The sequence below is a fragment of the Staurois parvus genome, unplaced genomic scaffold (assembly GCF_062004578.1).
Source record: "Staurois parvus isolate SC_StPar_1 unplaced genomic scaffold, SC_StPar_1.0 ptg000090l, whole genome shotgun sequence".
NCBI lineage: Eukaryota > Metazoa > Chordata > Amphibia > Anura > Ranidae > Staurois > Staurois parvus.
The window spans coordinates 10,240,745-10,252,500 of record NW_028317886.1 but is presented as its reverse complement, the minus strand read 5'-3'; the positions used below and the strand labels follow the sequence as shown (position 1 = coordinate 10,252,500).

The 11,756-nt window shown below is 34.2% G+C and overlaps 1 protein-coding gene across 1 annotated transcript in view; it reads left to right on the top strand.

Annotated features, from left to right (window-relative positions):
- GRIA2 (glutamate ionotropic receptor AMPA type subunit 2) overlaps positions 1–8,049 on the top strand; it is a 238,519-nt gene extending 230,470 nt beyond the window's left edge. The window contains exon 17 of the mRNA XM_089670410.1: positions 1–8,049. This exon is cut by the window's left edge and continues 328 nt beyond it. The gene's annotated coding sequence lies outside the window, so the exon portion shown is untranslated.
- Positions 8,050–11,756: the final 3,707 nt, after the last annotated feature.

Genomic DNA, 11,756 nt, shown 5'->3' with positions numbered 1-11,756 from the left:
GGAAACAAAACTATAGAGCAGAAACACAGCTCAATTTTCTATACCTTTTCAAGATGAAGCTTGACTGACATGCATAGCTAGAATTGGAAGATCTGTCTAATCAGACTAAAATCGTTGTACAGGCAACACACCAGTTTCTGAAGCCACCGTTGTTAGTTTCTTGATTCATATGACTTAAGCACACTTGACATCAACTGCATCAAGATGTGACATTTTATAAGATAAAAAAGAAAAATAAAACATTTAACATGAAATTTTTTTTTTAGTATTTTCAAAAAAGGAAACAATGGCTTTTCAATAAATTGCTTCCATTCTGGGTGTATATAACATAAAAATTACTATAAAAGGAACATAAGGGTTACAGCATTACTTGCATATTTTCCAAGCCAAATATACATTTGCTAAATTGAAACAAAAATGATAGAAAATGAGATTGTATAATATGGTATTATCATGTCTAGTAATAAAAATAACTCTAACCTTTAAAAATTATTTTAGATTCTAAATAATGATAATGCTGTTTTTTATTATATTTATTTTCAAGTAATTGGTTAGTTTGCCCAGTGGAGATAATCAGTTCATTTAACTGCCTTTGGATCATGTGTGTCAAATACCTCTAACACATAAAATTTTAAGTAAACATAATGTAGATTATAAAATGTATCAGATATTGTATAACTAACATTGTTTTAAAGCAAATGTATTTCATTGTATTACGTTAATTTATAGGCTTTCCCATTAACAACAGGACAGGTTCAAATACCATTTTGTGAAGCATGGTGTTTTTGCTTATTTTCTTTTTACTTAGGTTTTCTCTGTAAAAAATAAAACAAAAAAATATTTTTTCACAGTCATGCTGATCACATGACCTTATATTATTATTCTCATGTAGATAACTCTACATGCTCAATATTTTATTAATTGATATGGTAGTACAGACTGGTAATAATAGCACCCAAAAGATTTGCTTATTTCATAAGTAATTTTACACAGCAATTTAGAAATAGATGTTACTTGCATTTCATGATAGTAACATTTTAGTATTCTAGCAAAGCGCTGCACTTAAAATTATTTTTATACTATTTGATATGCAGTAAATTACCAAGTGTTTACAGCAGAAACATATACATATATAACATTGCAGGTATATTCTAGAATATTATCATAATGTTGGGTAATTAGTTAAGCTATATTATCAATATAACATTAATGCAGCAGCAGTTTACATATCACTCCACAGACCAAGACTAAGTAAACTAAGCTTCTTTTTGATACAGCTACAACAGAAGGAGGTAACTTATATTGTAGCAATAATATTTCCTGCACAGAACATTTCTGTTAGGTATACAGCCTTTGTGATTGTGGTTCCTAGAATGTCACAACAGTACCCTCCATTAACAGATTTATTCAATGCTGTTACTCAAAAAAGGAGGTCTGTTTGGCGATTTACAACTTCTATGTTAGAGCTGAGGACTGGTTAAAGCTTGAACCCTATTACATGATCAGTACTGATTAGATTGGATGATGGGGGAAGTGCATCCATGGATAGTCATAAAATTGATTAGATATATATGGTAACACGTTCTTAACAACCAGTCTATTTCAGAAGGACTATTGTTGGAACTACAGACAGTTTTATGCCCCTCCACAAATGAATAGCTTAAGTAATTAATAAATAATGTAAATAACTGAACAACACCCATTTGAAAGTGGAAATTCTTTCCCAGAGAACCTCAGAAAACTACACATAGTCTTCTGCTTTTTTGTAAATGATTTGGGTGATGGCCGCAATTAGAAAAAGCTTCTGTGAATGAAAATTAGCTTTCTGGTTTCATTAAGTCAATGAGTTGATTGATGGGCGGTATTCAGCCATTTACCTCTGTGAGTTAAGAGAAAGTGTTCTTACATAGAGAACTTTTTTAGACTTGGTACTTCTTACCATGCCCTCATGTGCACAAGCATCTTATTTACAATTAGATTGAAATTTGAATGAAACAGAAATTTCTAACTATTTATATGTGTACACAAAAAATAGATACTGACCCATTCATTGTAAGAAATAAGTAAAAATCTACAGCTAAAGCCTGCATAAAATGCTTAAAGCTTAACTCTAGGCAAACATTTATATTTATATAAAATCCGTGGTGGGTCATCAGGACCAGCAAGGCCTTCTCTGCTGGTCTAAACAGTGCATAAACTGTCAGAATCACTGACTTACATTTTAATGTATTTTTACATGTGTATTAAATTATTCCCAATGGTCTATTCTCTTCAATTAATAGCCTTTCTCTTTGTTGCAATGCTTCCAGCAGTGTATATTTTATGTTAGAGTTTTTATCCAATCATATTTCAGCCATGATAGCCATCGTGTGTTGCCAGGGACAAATATATCTGCCTTGAGGCCTTCAGAATCAACCGTGCTGACTCGTATAGCTTACAAATGGAAATAAAACTTGCTTTACCAATAAGATTTTGAGTTGGGAACATTGGGGCCATCTAGCAGGCATACAGTTACATATGCCAGAAGAGTTCAAGGGATATTTATTTGATCTTGGCAACATATGATGACTATCATGGCTAAAATATGTTTGGAGAAAGGCTTTAAAGGATAAGTTCAGTTTAAAAAAAAAAAATAATAATAATAATACTAAATACCCTTTTTTTGCAAGTAAAAACTTGCAGCAGTGGGAATGTGTTAAAAATGGATGGAACATGTAACATGTTACCAAAGGTGAACTTATTCGTTAACATAAAACATGCACTACTGGAAGCAATGCAACCAAGAGAAAATCTATGAAATGAAGAGAATCAACTATTGGGAATAATATAATATGCATTCATGGAAAAAATATATTAAAACGTACGTATACAAATGGACAGACTTGAGTTTCAACATTAGCTTCCTAGGCGATAGACAATAACTTAGTGTTGGAACTGAAACACAGAGATAACCCGTACAATAAAGTAATTGAAATCTTCTTGAGGAAAGAAAGTAGGATGGGTTTTGTGTACAGATAATCAGTAGTTTTGGTGAGTATAATGCATTTTATTTACATTTTTAATACAGTCAATCTTGGCTAATCCAGGGCCTACTTTATGCTGGATTCATTCAGGTAGGACATCACTGAAGGCCTAGGTGTGAAATGAAATACACACTGTTGAAACTGTTGTCTTTTATCTTGTGTCTTTATTCAATCTTACAAACTATGATTTTACAGCTTTCCATTCAGTCCTGAGATTTACACATGTCCATTTTACAGTATAACCATGTGGATAGCTGTTCATACAGTTCAGTCCTGAGATTTACACATGTCCATTTTACAGTATAACCATGTGGATAGCTGTTCATACAGTTCAGTCCTGAGATTTACACATGTCCATTTTACAGTATAACCATGTGGATAGCTGTTCATACAGTTCAGTCCTGAGATTTACACTTGTCCATTTTACAGTATAACCATGTGGATAGCTGTTCATACAGTTCAGTCCTGAGATTTACACATGTCCATTTTACAGTATAACCATGTGGATAGCTGTTCATACAGTTCAGTCCTGAGATTTACACATGGGCACATGTCCATTTTAGAGTATAGCCATGTGGATAGCCTCATTCTCTGTTAAAGTTAAAGAATTTACTGCTAACACCTCAATGCCCACCAGTTGGACTGTGAAGCAGCAGACTGATGAGGTCACTCCTCTGCAATAGCTTCTTACCCTTCCTGTTAGCTACTCCTGTCAACACACTTGCATGCAGCACACCTGATTGGGTCCAAGTGCTGTCCCTCTCTCTCTTCTAATCTGCATGCTGCTATACAAGGTCAAATGTAGGAACATACACTAGCCACATTTAAAAATTCATTTACTGTATTTTAAATCTATGTGGAGTTCAGCTTTAAAGACGCCTGCAAGGATTTTCATAGCAATAACACAAAGAAAAAGGTACTTCTGTACCCCAGACCCAAGGTATTTTTTAAACAAAAGCTTGAGCATCTTGCCCTGTGCTGCTTTGATACACAAACAGCACATGAATAGTATATTTTTCTGCTGTAGAGCACTTGGTAATAACAAGGGTTCCCAATAAAAACTTGGAGTAGCAGAGCAGTAGGTGTTCAGGATCACTCCTATTGTCACATACCTGTAATTGACAGAGTGTGCTAGGAACTGTTTACTACCCTTCAGCAATAGAAAGATAACATGCCTAATATTTATAGAAAAAAGTAATATTTATACCTATAGGCATGGAAAGATAACATATATTTGTGAATTATGGTCAAATGTTTACATTCATTAATTTACTTTTATTGGCAGTTGCAAACAAATTTGTTTTGGTCGTGTATTATAGCTTAGATTGGGCCATTGATTGGGTCTATTAGAGATTAGACACTTAGTGGTAGCTTCTCTAAACAGCATTCAGTGGAGGTGGTTATATCATTCTGCTATGAAAAATAGAAAATCACTTCCATGCTTGTTTTTTAAAGATCAATACCAAACAAAATGCATTTTCCCTTTTTTTGGGAGAAGTAGGACAGGAACTTTCCTATTCTTTACTACTGTACAGTTCCCTAGTAAAGAGATATTCTGCCTACACAGTATGACAAGATTGTTTTTTTTTCCATCCAGGATTCTACTGTCAGCAGCTTAGGTTTCCCCATATAATCTCTCAGATAATGCATTTTAAGGGAGATGTTATAGTTTATATGTAGAATTATTCCCACTACTAAATTTACAAATACTTTACCCTGACTAGTGACAATGGTAGCTTGGTTGAAAAACATCTAAGAAGGTCCTACAAAGCTGTAAAGTCCCAGTAGGATATTGACACCCTAAAGAGAAATGCACTTTGAGAGGTGTTGCAGTTTAATTTCCCTAGTGGGAAATTCTGATTTCTTGTCTCTCCACTCCTTTTATCCAGTGGTTAGAAATTTACCAGCTTTAGGGGCAGACTTCTATGGGTCTATTAGTCCAGGCAGAGAGAGGTGAAGGAATCACCCAGAAGTGTTCACCGTGCATGTAGTAGAGCTAAGTGATATTTACCTCTTATTCTCTTCTCACCTCACTCTTCTGAATGTTGTTTAGTGAAACTAGATCACTTATGCTTTACGAAATAAAAGAGAGATTAGTCAGTTGTATAACCCCACATCTTAACAAGCATAATGCCCACTGGGGCACAATCGGGCAATTCATTCTACTCATCTTATAAAAATGAGCCGAGGGTAGTTGTATTTTTTTTTTTTGCAACTGAATTATATTTTTACATATATTAGAGTGAAGACAGGATATCCAATTGGATGTACTGTCAGTTGTAACATTAAAAAATGAAATAAAATTGCATTTTAAAAGCCAAATAATTTTCAGAATCAACAAATTGCTAACTACGAAGATATTTTTGTAGGTCTGTGTGTTGTGCTCTTTTAATCTCACCATAATGTGTGCATTGAGCTTGCCTACACAAGCTCCCTTGGGAGTGCATTTCATATCTTTTCACTCTTTATTATAAAAGCCTCTTCTACAGAGCTGCAGCTATTATTCGCTTTCATTTCTTTGTAAATGAAAGAGGTGACCGTGTGTCCCTGTACTGCCCTGCTGATAATAATGTGCAGAGTGAGTTATGCATTAATCCCTGACCCTTCCATGCAAGATCTTGTTTACTATGACCTAGTCCAAGCAGAACTATAATGGCACTGCATTCCTATTTTTGCATACACTCATGTTGGAGAAGGTTTTTGTCTACAAACTAATCAAGGCAGACTGTCTTAGCGAAATAATTTATTTCAGACAGTTATACTGTTTTGTCTTTTGTCAATATCTTCTATTTTAGATATGTTTATTGGGATTGGCATCAACTAAGTCTAAAATAATATATATGGACAAATAATTTATTACCGTCATGAATAAATGTTACCCTGACCAGCTAAAATTTCATAAAATCAGTAAAAACATGAACAGTAATGCTCTATTAAAATTCTGATGCATAAAGCTTGTTTATTTTAAGTGTTGGGTATGATTCCAAAGTCACAGGTTAGTGGCAGTCAGTACATAAACCAGAGCTGTCCAATGATGTTCTGTGAACAGAATAATTAAGTATTTTTTATGCAATCTCTAGATCAAAGCTTTTGTGTTGGTATTTTGTAATAATGAACTCACCTGACCTAATGTGCAGTTATTATGCATACTTCCATCCTTTAGGTTAACCATTTCAAGCCATGTATACACCAAGAATATATGTAGATAAGCAAAATATCAACATGAAGAAAGAGCTAGACTAAAAGAGATATAGTGGTAACACACAATCACCACCACGACATGCACATGATCTAATAAGTAGTCCTGTATAATAAAACACTGTATTGAAGTAACAATGCAGACATACAACAATGTAACTAGAATATAGCTATCCAGAAATCTATTTCCAGCTTATGGAATTTGGAAATGCATGTGATGAAATGTTAAGGAAATAATAACTATATATAGCAATGGATTCTCTCTTTCATTACACATAAAACCAAATGAACGGCTAGATAGAGCAAACCCAAGTCTTTTCTTATCATACTGCTCTTTCCAGTTTAATTTTGGTTCTTTTAATAACTTCTCAGCAGTTTGGCATCACACACTTCTGGGGCTGCTGTTCTAAAAATATATTTAGAAAATTCTTTTTTTTCCTCTGTCAAAAAAGACATAAGGTCTGTATATAAATAGCTTTGGAATCATGTGTAAAAGTTATATTTTAATGTTTTATAGACATAACAAGAGAAAATTCTGTATATAATGTAAGAGTATATAAATTACAAAACACGCAAGCTGATTAATGCACATCTTTCTTATAAAATAAAAATCAGGAAAAAAAATAACATTTGATATACATGTTTTGGTACATAATCCAGTATACAGCATATATAATAAGACAATGTCTGTGTGTACTTTAGTGAAGTTAAGAGTATTGCCAGCAGTTCAAAGAATTTAATTCATTTTGTATGAAAACAGACCGGAAATAATTTTGGAAACTTCTTGTGTAAGTTTGCTATCGTCTTTTTAGCTCTTTCTGCTTACAACAACATTTGGGTTATGAATTGTTATGTACATTGTGTATATTGGTACAGAACTGCGGTTATATAAATTGGAATATGCTACAAAACCAGAGGCTGCCTGTACTTAAAGGTATCCCTATACAATGTTATGTAGTTTGCAATGAATGCCCTTACAAAAATCTTGGGTAAAATATTCATTTTAGGACAGTACATGCATTCAGAACCAAATTATGATCACAACTGAATATATTATATGCTGTATGAAATAAATGGTCTACTTTCTACATAACTGCTTTTCAGCTGGATGTCATGATGAGCTTTAAGATATATTAGTAAAGAAAGGTGCTTTTCACTAGGTCTTAGCTTGAAGTTAATTTCACTGCCAAAATTTTTCCAAAACACTAATCTATTTTCCTACATAAAATATAACAAATAAAGTATAAGGACACAATTTAAATAAAAAAAAATATTTGTAGGGATTTTTAAAAGTCTACTCCTTAAGAGGCGATGCTCATAACTTTATCATTTGAATTTAAACGTCATTTCCTTGCTTTGTATTCTCTTATAAAAGTGTTCATTTTCTCTTATATTCATGAAATTATGGAAGCAACCTTAAATATTAAAAAAAAAAAATCTATGTTTGCTATTGAAATAAATAATGGCGCTGTACAAATGGTATTTATTGCTATGGAGCAAAAAGGTCTGATTTTTTTCATTCTGTCATTTATGATTGTTTAGGAAATTCAATGACTTGTATTATCTAATTAAACATGACAGCGCCTTAAATGTCGGGGTGTTTTCTGTATGGATCAGCATTGAATCACTGAGAAAGAACTAAATCAACAATGGAAGAAAATGTCATGTATTGAAATTGCCATGTTCATTTCTGCCTATGTATTTTTGTTTTGTGATCGAAGTGCCTTTGAGGAGTGTACTTTGAAAATAAAAGCTTAATAAATGAAAAAAAAAAATCATCAACAATATGACCCTACAAATTAAAATAACAAATGTTATAGCACATGTATTCTGTATATAAGAAATGTTTTATTGGTTGAATCAGAAAAACTGTTCTTTAGTGTTATAGAATTGTTTTCAGTTCTATTTTAGCACCATACACCTAAAAACACAGTATAAAAACATTGTATTCGTATTTTCTTAGTTGCTACATGAATGTCTAATACATTAGTTGCAAGCTGTTTTCATTTATTACAACAGTCAAGAAAACACTTGTATTTGTAGGATTGTTTAAATTTGGTCAAAATAGATGTCAGTGCAAATTTATTGGTGCCAATATTTTGGCACATTGTACATAGACACCAGCAATCTTTTCTTATATTTTAAGATGATCGTATTATAAGCACTAGTATTCCTGGGATTGTTTTTTTTAATATTATTATTATTATTATACAATATTTATATAGTGCCAACATTTTGAGCAGTGCGTTACAAAATACAGGGGGACAGAACAAATACAATAGAATTTGATACAAGAGGATTAGGAGGGCCCTGGATCTGGAGTTTTCAATTTAACTAATCTCTCTGATAATATAGTATTTATTGTCTGCATAGTAAACATTTCAATTTCAGAGTTACAGTAAAAATACAACTTTTTTAAAGTTTTGGACACAGCGGAGATAGATTAGAACTCCTGCCAGTTTTTATCGCTGTCTGCACTGCCCTCCTTAGGGAGATTCACTCTCTCTTTGTGTTGTTTATCATTATCATTTAAAGTGAAAATAAAATAAAATCACAAATGTTGGGTTGTCCCTGGAACAAGAGAGGACACTAGCTCTGGTGACCTGGGGGATTCCCTTAATTTGCAGGGATTTCCTCCCACTTCCTGTTTTGGCTATGGGATAGGAAGTGAAAGGAATTCTCCCCAATGGGACACAGACGGCAAAAAATAAACTGATAGGGGTTATGACCCTCCCTTACTCTATAAAAAATAAAAAAAAAGTTTTGCTTATAGTTCTACTTTAATTTAATGGTTAAACTGATCAGTTAATTTAGGGCGAAGTTAGGTTTGAATGAAAGGTTTAGTTTAGGGTTGAGGCTAGTTCTAAAGAATATTCTGGGTTTTTAGTAAAAGACACAAACTATGCACTTTGTAAAACAGTACAATGAGGCCAAAGCTCCACCTAATGGTTCAAAAGCAAAAGGCAAAATATAAATACTCCATATTTCATATTTACCTCACTAAAATAAAATATGATAATGCAATATGATAAAGTTCACAAGCTGCCTAAGTTCTCCCTACTGGACAAAAAAAGCCTCTTCCTTATGTTATGGAGGGTGGGAAGGGAAGTGTTGTCAGATGGGCTGACAACACTGCTTGAGATTTGAGTGCAGTAGGGGCAGTGTTGTCAGCTCCCTGCGGAAAGTTATGAGCACACTAAATTTTTGAAAGGATCGACAGGTAGTCTTCTGTACCTTCTGCATTTTTTAAGTGATAAAATATGGGTAAATGTGCATGTACTGCATTTTGTGTTGTTTTTTTTTTTTGTCCAGACATGCACTTTAATACATATCTAAAGCCACAATTTTTTTTTAGTTGTGGATAAAGTTAGTAATGGATATAAATCCTTTCAAGGTTTTTGTTCCCTGTGTCATATTAGAGATATTTTCTTTCATTTTCTGCCCTGGAGACACAACAAGACGTAAAAGGAAATCTCTACAAATGAGAATCTTCCTTTACACCAAATGTCATTGTAAAAAGTGGCTCCCATTGGAAAGTTTCCCTGCTGTTCCTGTTCCAGGGACATCAATAAATCTTTGGATTTCCCATCACTTCTATTGCAATGGCAGTGGTCACCAGGAGAAGTAGAAAGTGTAAATCTCCCCTGCATTTTAACAGGTGGCAGTAAAAACCTGGCAAGGGTTCTTCCTGTACCCCACAGCTAAAAAAAAATGTTTTGGCTTTAGGTACAGTTTATTTGATTTTTAATTTCTTGTCTATGTCTATGTATACACATTCCTCCTAAACCCATTCTGTGTTCACAGCAGTCACATTCCGGGCTTGGGTAAAATCTGCAGTTTTAGGTTGGCTACATATGTGCAATCCAGACCTTATTGTTCCATACAAAGAAAAATTGCTCTGGTATCCCTGCCTCCTTCTGTAAAAAAAAGAGATTAGTATAATCCATCCACTAAACCTCAGCTGGTGAAGCAATATTTTTAAAGGTTTTTTTGTTTATAAACAGCAGTATTGTACCATTTGCATCAATTAAAGTTTGGAGTTTGGTTTTATACTATTTATTGCTAACTAGAGTTATTAAAGATGAAAGCTTTTAGGATTTTTTTAGATGCTTCAATCATCTTTAATAACTTGTGTTAGCCAATATAGGGTGTTACTTAAAGTGTTTCTAAACCCAGGACCCTGCATTCACTCTAACAGTACACAGAACATGGACATACAATTTGTTTAGTAAATATAAACTGCTAAATACCTTTTCTTAGCAGATAGAGCAGTCTTCTGACTTCTATCAGTGTCCAGCAGAGCACTGGCTAAAGGTTGTAAGAGTTTTCATTTTCCCCTGATTGTCCTATGGGGATGCAGGACCCCGAAACCTCTGGACAATGCTGATTGGCCCTGTGCTGATCATATGCAGTCTCCCAAGAAAAAAAAAAACTCTCTAGCAATACACACCAAACTGAGCATGTGCAGCTAGCCCAGAAGGCTCTGTTCTATCAGAAGATGAATCGGGACCAGGGGCGGACTGACAACTCATGGGGCCCCCGGGCAATAGGGGATTATGGAGCCCCTGTGTCCTTGCCCAAACTCAAAAAAGTCTATGAAAAAGGTACCAGGGGCATCTCATGGGGCCCCCTACTGACCCCGGGCTCTCGGGCAGTGCTTGAGTTTCCAAATGGTCAGTCCGCCCCTGATCGAGACTGTGGAAAAAGGGGAGGCTCAGAAAAGACAGGATCAAACATCCTTTTACACAATGCAGAGAATTGACTCCATAGTGTCCACAGTGAGTATAACTAACATGCTTTATTGCATTTACAGACTGATTTCTGTTTATGTACAGAAAATTATCCGCAGCAATTCATTGAATCAACAATAGAGAGGACCCACTCAAGAAGTAAGGTGGAGAGGAAAAATAATCCAAACTGATCTGCTAAATCTTTAGTTGGATTCCTGAGTTTATTTACATTTTTTTTATAAACAATAATGATCAAAGTGAAATAATTCTAAGCCTTTAGTTGTCAATGTTGTTTGTTGTTGTTTGGCTCCATTTTAATATTTTATTTTTTGAGATCTGTTTTTCTATGGTAACTTTAGAATATACAGTAGACTGTAATTTAAAATGTTTGCTATTTAGAAAGGAATGATTTTTGGAAGGTTCGACAATGTTTCTGTTATAAGTGGTGGATGCCAATGGGATTTTTAAATCTTTTGAGGACACCATCAACAAGGTCACTGTGCAGTAATTCCCAATTCTGTTCCTGCCCACCTTAGAGTTGTTTGGTTGTTTCCTTGGAGTATACCAATTAGTATTCATGCATAGAAAATAAAGTAAAATTCCAGCTAGGAGCTTGGGACCCCTTTGTAATAACTGCAGCAGGTGTGCAGACATGGGTTTCAGGATTGTCCTAAAGTAAGTAAGCAGCTGTTAAGAGGTTAAAACCAGTCCAGGAAATAGATGGTGACCCGGATAGTGCCTTAACAAAGATTGTGCCATTCTCCTGTATTGTGATCTCTGAAAGACAGGTGTTAAACTCACACTT